Genomic DNA, 7,088 nt, shown 5'->3' with positions numbered 1-7,088 from the left:
TGTTATATACCACTTTATATAACACATAGACATTAACAATGCTCACCATAGATATGTTTTTTTTCCAAGTTTGCAGTTCATAGCTTGTCAGAAGATGCAATGCAGCCTGTATAATTCTGCCTGAAATGCATATTTTTCATGAGATACAGCCTAATGAGGGGCTCTCCATTTGTGGGATCTCATTGATCACTATAGATGTAGCAAAATGTACACTTCCCGTGACTATGAGAAGCTAGATCTAAATCCCCAGCAATCGTTTATGTTTTGCGAGTTAGATGCGGTTACCGAAAATGATCGTGAGAGCGTCGCAATTAAAAAAAAAAATAAGTTTTAGCATTGGTTGTAGTACTCTGCAGTAATGATAGATGGCACTAGTGTGCTAGTGTGTCTAACCTAAATGCAGTGAAACCCATCGCTTATTCCTGCTCATTTTATATATCTCATTTATTTCCATGTAACCCCACCACATATTCCCATAAAAACATCAGAAGACTAAAAAGTATTTTGCAAATATTGCATTTGTTTTATTAGAGTACAGTAAATTACAGTTTAGAGTTAAAAGCAAAGACTTTGTGAAAGAATACAATCTTCTTCAATCTTCTTCCAAATATACCATTTTCTTCAACCGATATCTTCTTTGGGCTGTCTCTTGTACAGTTTCACCTGTAACAATAATTGTGTGAATGTTATTTATTAATAATCGAGAAGAAAATCAATGCATGAAATATAGCTCACTGTGTGGAGCGCGTTCTACCGATAACCTTGTATGGAATGCATATGCATGTCATTGAGTTTCAGCACATGCATGTTGTATGGAATCTGGTTGAAAAGCATGTGTCATTGAATTTCTGTGCATGCCAACTGTATGGAACGTATACGCAGTGCAGGTATTGAAAATTGAATGGAACGCATATATTACCTTCATTATCCATTATCGCTGTTGATGTTCACCAGCCTGCCGAAATCTGCAAAAAAAGGATGAAAACAAGGATTAAACAATGACTAAAATAATGTAAATACTGTTTGTATTAATTCAATCTTCTTCAACCGACATCATCTTCTTACAGTTTCTTTACAGGTTCAAATGTAAAATAATTGTGAGATTGTTATTTAGAGAAGAAATAGACTCATGAATTACATTGAATTATCTTACAGTATCACTTGATGTGTTTCTTAACACAAACATGGTGTTGATGCCAAACCTGCAAAACAATGCTGAAAAAAAAGTTAAACAATAATTACAATAAAATACTGTACTGTATTAAGAACTTTTTTTTCAAACAGTATTTATTCAAGAAAAGTTAACATCACTCATATAACTCTAGCCATAAAAGTGCATTGAAATTGAATTGTGCAGCAGTGTCTTGAAACTGCTTCTTCACTTCATTTAAAATGCTCTCTTCAAATTGTTGGGAATTGCATTCTTACCCCTGGAGCCATCAATGTTGACTTGTGTGGACCACTGAGAATATTGCTGAAAAGACACATGGTGTTGTAATATTAGCTGGGCATATCGATTCAGTTGTTCTCCGGTATGTGCAAGATGTCTCAGGTAGAGTTGGGTCAGCAGACATCCTTCACTTTCTTAGCTTCTATCTTGGTACAGCAGCAGTAAGGAAGTTCTTGTATCTGTAGAAGCTGGATCGATCAATCATTCAAGAACAAGTTATCTGAAAGTACAAAAGTATGCACAAGAGTTACAGTAGTTGTGATCAAGATCAGTATGTGTGGCATTACAATTTCTGTGAGAATTTATGTACAGTACCGCTGATGTCACATGGGCAGATTTCAGTTTTTTGTACCAGACTAAGTTGGTGATTGGTTGTCTACTGTTGACAGGTGTCAAGGGTTTACCTGTACCTGTTGCTTTACCTGTAAAATACAGCACAACGAAGATGTAATTCCCATTCAATACACATGGAATATATTCCTTAATAGTTCATTGGTAGAATTCACTGAGAGAGGGAGAACTGGGGCTCAACAAGGTATAGAAAACCCCAATATGCGAAAGAAAATATGAATGAATAGTTTTTATTTTTCTTTCTTTAAAGTCATAAAATACAATGAGTTTATTATACCCTTGATAAAGTGTCCATAAATCAGAAATCTCCTTGTGGGACTGCTGAGGATAGCGCCTTCCCGGATCAAACTCAATAGAGAGTATCAAGCAGCCAGGCTATATATATAAAAGTGGCAGTGATCTTGTGCTCATAAACAAACATCCATCGAGTAAGTAAAACTTTTAAAGGTAATTAGATAAGATACCTCCTTCATGTTGATTGATTAAATCCATAACAAATGCTGGCAGAATAGTACCTAATGTATATCCTGTCAGTATACCATATAGCAGGCCTGCACAACATACGGCCTCTCTGTGCGGCCCGCGATGACTCTGGCCGGGCGCCAGTTAAAAACAAAGTAAAAAAAAAATGGCGGCGATTCCCCGCGGTCCCGGCGCGCATGCACATGGCCCGCTCCCCCCCCCCTGCTCCCTCCCCCCCTCCCCTGCTCCCTCCCCCGCACCCCTGCTCCCTCCCCCCCGCTCCCAACGTGGGACGGAGAGGGAAGTACCAGCCAGCTCCTCTGTGGCCTCTCCCCCCCCTGCTCCCTCCCCCCCCTGCTCCCAACATGGGACGGAGGGGGAAGTAACAGCCAGCTCCTCTGTGGCCTCTCCCCCCCCTGCTCCCTCCCCCCCCCCTGCTCCCAACGTGGGACAGAGGGGGAAGTAACAGCCAGCTCCTCTGCGGCCTCTCCCCCCCTGCTCCCTCCCCCCCCCCTGCTCCCAACGTGGGACGGAGGGGGATGTAACAGCCAGCTCCTCTGCGGCCTCTCCCCCCCCCCCTGCCCTCTCCCCCCCTGCTCCCAACGTGGGACGGAGGGGAAAGTAACAGCCAGCTCCTCTGCGGCCCGCTTCCCGCGTCCCCCCGAGCTCACCTCCCGTGGCCCCCCGCCACAAGCTCACCTCCCATGCGCCCCCCCCCCCGAGCCCCCAAGCCCACCTCCCGTCCCTGGCAGCTGCCGCAGGGATATTGAGGGCAGGAGGGGAAAGCGTCCAGCGGCAAGCTGCACCCACCCAGTCAAGGTAAGTCACTGTCACCCACCCAGTCACTGTCACCCACCCAGTCACTGTCACCCAGTCACTGTCAACCAGTCACTGTCACCCTGTCACTGTCACCCAGTCACTGTCACCTTGTCAACAAGTCACCCTGTCACTGCCACCCTGTCACTGTCACCCAGTCACTGTCACCCTGTCACTGTCACCCAGTCACTGTCACCCAGTCACTGTCACCCAGTCACTGTCACCCTGTCACTGTCACCCTGTCACTGTCACCCAGTCACTGTCACCCAGTCACTGTCACCTAGTCACCGTCTCCCACCCAGTCACCGTTTCCCACCCAGTCACCGTCTCCCACCCAGTCACCGTCTCCCACCCAGTCACCGTCTTCCACCCAGTCACCGTCTCCCACCCAGTCACCGTCTCCCACCCAGTCACCATCTCCCACCCAGTCACTGCCATTCACCCACCCACCGCCATTCACCCACCCAGTCACCGCCATTCACCCACCCAGTCACTGTCATTGACCCACCCACCCACCCACTCACTCACCCAGGCAGGCAGTCGCATGTCTTTTGTTGAAAATATAAAAATAAACAGGTTGCATTGTAATGTTTTTTTCTGTATCACAATAAGAAAACAGTTAAGTAAAAGTTGCGCGCTGAAAGATATTTTTTCGTGGTAGGTGCGCTATGGGTTTGGGCGGGGGGTGCGCTATGGGTTGGGGGGGGCCTGTTCCTTTCATTTGTCCCGGGCCCCATGATTTCTGTTGGCGGCCCTGTGGGTGATGTGAGGTGCAGGGGGGGAGAGGGTAATGGGTGATGTGAGGTGCAGGGGGGGAGAGGGTGATGGGTGATGTGAGGTGCAGGGGGCGAGAGGGTGATGGGTGATGGGAGGTTCAGGGGGGGAGGGTGATGAGTGATGGGAAGTGCAGGGGGGGAGAGGGTGATGGGTGACGTGAGGTGCAGGGGGGGAGGGTGATGTGAGGTGCAGGGGGTGATTTGAGGTGCATGGGGGTGATTTGAGGTGCATGGGGGGTGATTTGAGGTGCATGGGGGTGATTTGAGGTGCATGGGGGTGATTTGAGGTGCATGGGTGGGTGATTTGAGGTGCATGGGTGGGTGATGTGAGGTGCATGGGTGGGTGATGTGAGGTGCAAGGGGGGAGAGTGATGTGAGGTGCAAGGGGGGAGAGTGATGTGAGGTGCAAGGGGGGAGAATGATGTGAGGTTCAAGGGGGAGAATGATGTGAGGTGCAGGGGGGAGAGCGATGTGAGGTGCAAGGGGGGAGAGGGATGTGAGGTGCAGGGGGTGTGATGTGTGTGCTGTGCAGGGGGGGTATTGTGTGTTTGTGGAGGGGGAGTATTATGTGTGTGGGTGAGGGGGAGAGATGGGGGTATGAGAGATAGATGGAGTATTGCAAAGGTTGATAGTGAGGGGTTCTGGGGGAGATATGAGGATGATGATGAGGGGTGCTGGGGGAGATATGAGGATGATGATGATGATGATGATGAGGTGCTGGAGGAGAGATGATGATGATGATGATGATGATGATGATGGGGATGATGATGATTTTACCCGTGCGGTCCAATGTTTTTTTCCTTGGAGCAGTTTGGCCCGTCTCACTTTACGAGTTGTGCAGGCCTGCCATATAGCAATTGCTGACACAGAATAATCTCCCCTTTTATAGCACAATAACAGAGATAAATGGATAATAAAGAGATAAGAACTCACTTATAAAGAGATCTTCCATCTGTTCCTTGGAGGTCCTTTGATGTGCAATCCGTTGAGTAGATACGTCCTTGCTCTCTCTCTCTCTCTCTCTCTATATATATATATATATATATGCACATAAATTCCGCTACTTAATTCAGCCCAAAATAATCAGTGAGTACCTCACATATTTGTTGTAAGCAGTCTGCTGTTTCCTTTAGGTATAAGCTTGACGTTTTCCTTCACTTCCAGGGTAGATCCATTGTGCAGATGTGCTGAAGATACTGTTGAAGGGAAAAAGGCAAAAAGCAGCTGCGCCGCACCACAAAAATGAAGACTGAGAGAGGGTGACTAAAAACGTCCACTAAAAAAAAGAAAAAACTTTATTAAAGATGACACGTGGTGATGTGTTGTCATGGCAACTTGTCACCCCGCAGCATCGTGTTGCCATAACAATGCAGTGTCACATGACGATGCGGGTGGAGGAGGGCTCTTTTACAGAGGCCTCTAGTCTCTCTCATGGCAATCAGTTTCATTGCTGCGGGGACGAGTGTGGGGCTTCTGTAAGCGCAATTGCAATTCTTGGTGAGTGCACCCCCTGGTTGCACTACTGATATATTATACAATGTTCTAAATTATATATGAACTATGAAGATATTAGTTTATTATATAAAAGCGTTTGTAGGTACCATAAAGTCACAATAGATTCCTAGGGACAAATCCACAAAGCTCCATTAGCCTATTTAACCTAATGTTAATGAATGTTAGTGTAGCCCTTTTTCCCTCTAATGTGAAGGGTCTACTAGTGCTGGCGGTACCTGTCGGCTCACAGGGATCTGAGCGTCCACTACTGGGAGCCTGTGGTAATGAATATACTGAGTGGCAGCGCCTCCACCTGCACGGGATCCCAATTGGATGGGATAACCCAGAGCAGGAACTATTAATAACAGTCCACAGATTATAAGAATAACAATAATAACCTTTACTGTGAGCAATAACCTTAAACCTCATGCAGGCAATAGCAATGCTAATGGTTACAGCTATACCTCGCCACGCAGGGCGTTGTCCCACCACTGTGTATCCCCACACAGTGTCCATAGTACCAGAGGTGTCCTTTCGTCACTTCACCAAATAAGTGTCCCCAAAAGATGCCCACCCCTATAGGCGTGATCAGCGACTTATTATACCGGGGTTGGTGCACGTTTGGTGAACAGTACCTGCTGGGTGTGTCCACACCTGGGCGTGCTAACAACGAGAAGCAGAGGATTCGCCGATCCAACGATATCCTCCACTGAATGGGATGTCTCCCTCTGGAGTGACTTCCGCAATAATGGTCGCTCTCTCTCTGGCAGTCTGGTCACAGATTGCAGCCGCAACAGTTCAAATTAAACCACTGTGGCCCTAAGCTGGCTAAGCACTAAAAGGGCAGGATCCCTAACTGAAGGGACCTTCCCTAAAGCAGCCATAATCTAGGATAAGTTGGGGCCTAACTGAGGGCTACGGGATCTCTGGCCTAGTGCAAAGGGTCACAGACCCCTGCACCTATACAACCTCCCCTAGCTGTGTCCCGGCTCCAACTGATATCAAGCCCTCAGAGCACCAACTGTAACAACTGCCTCAGCAGGGAATCCTAACACTCCATTGGCCAGGCCTAGTCACCTGACTAAGCAGCAATCTCCCTTCTCCCAAGCTGCAGTGGAGGTAAAAGCCAAACCAGGGAACCAAGGCCACATTACAGTTAGGTTAAAGCAAATAACGTGATGTTAACCCAGTGCTACTATTTAAATACTCTATGGTTATTTTTTTCCAGCTGTTAGTGCTAATGTACGCAAAAGTGCTATTCCCCCTAACATCGCATATCCACTAGAGACCATTCAGGTTAATGCAGGGATTTAACTTGATGTTATTTGGTCATACCAAAATGTGGCAAGAGAGAGACCTATTTTAGCAGAGTCCCAAGCATAGTAGTTACTGTTCTATAGTAGATCTCTATAGTACACTGTAACAGTGGAGCTATCCAGCATCTGAGATAGTTCAATGCTGACACTAGTACTCCTGTCATCCCAAGGGGTTTTAGGCTCGTCACTATACTGTAGGTGTCATGTAATTCTTTTAGTAGGTGGCATTTAAATATACTTTGCATACCATTAGCATATATCCCAGGTATCTACGGTGGGACCCTTTTTTAGTACTGGTGTCTCTCCATATGGTATTTGGAGCGACTCTCTCTCCTCTCCTCTTCTCTCTCCCAGTAAAATATTCCAAGACAAACGGGAAAAGGCCTGTTTGGGTAGATATGGAGATTGTTTCTATAGTGTTGA

At 46.7% G+C, this 7,088-nt stretch overlaps 1 long non-coding RNA gene across 3 annotated transcripts; it reads right to left on the bottom strand.

Moving 5' to 3' along the window:
* Nucleotides 1-527: 527 nt before the first annotated feature.
* On the bottom strand, nucleotides 528-6,332 carry LOC142471658 (uncharacterized). 3 transcript variants are annotated; one of them, XR_012789538.1, is made up of 6 exons: nucleotides 5,985-6,332; nucleotides 4,789-5,131; nucleotides 1,766-1,872; nucleotides 1,429-1,670; nucleotides 920-965; nucleotides 528-663 (listed from the first exon to the last, which is right to left on the bottom strand). It is a non-coding gene; the product is annotated as an uncharacterized LOC142471658 (long non-coding RNA). The 3 variants fall into 3 exon arrangements; XR_012789539.1 differs by lacking the exon at nucleotides 1,766-1,872; XR_012789540.1 differs by lacking the exon at nucleotides 1,766-1,872 and having other exon boundaries at nucleotides 4,950-5,131.
* Between the last annotated feature and the right edge of the window lie 756 nt (nucleotides 6,333-7,088).

This window comes from Ascaphus truei, chromosome 1 (assembly GCF_040206685.1).
Source record: "Ascaphus truei isolate aAscTru1 chromosome 1, aAscTru1.hap1, whole genome shotgun sequence".
Taxonomy (NCBI): Eukaryota; Metazoa; Chordata; class Amphibia; order Anura; family Ascaphidae; genus Ascaphus; species Ascaphus truei.
The sequence above is the reverse complement of the archived record's forward strand: the minus strand, read 5'-3'. Positions and strand labels throughout refer to the sequence as shown.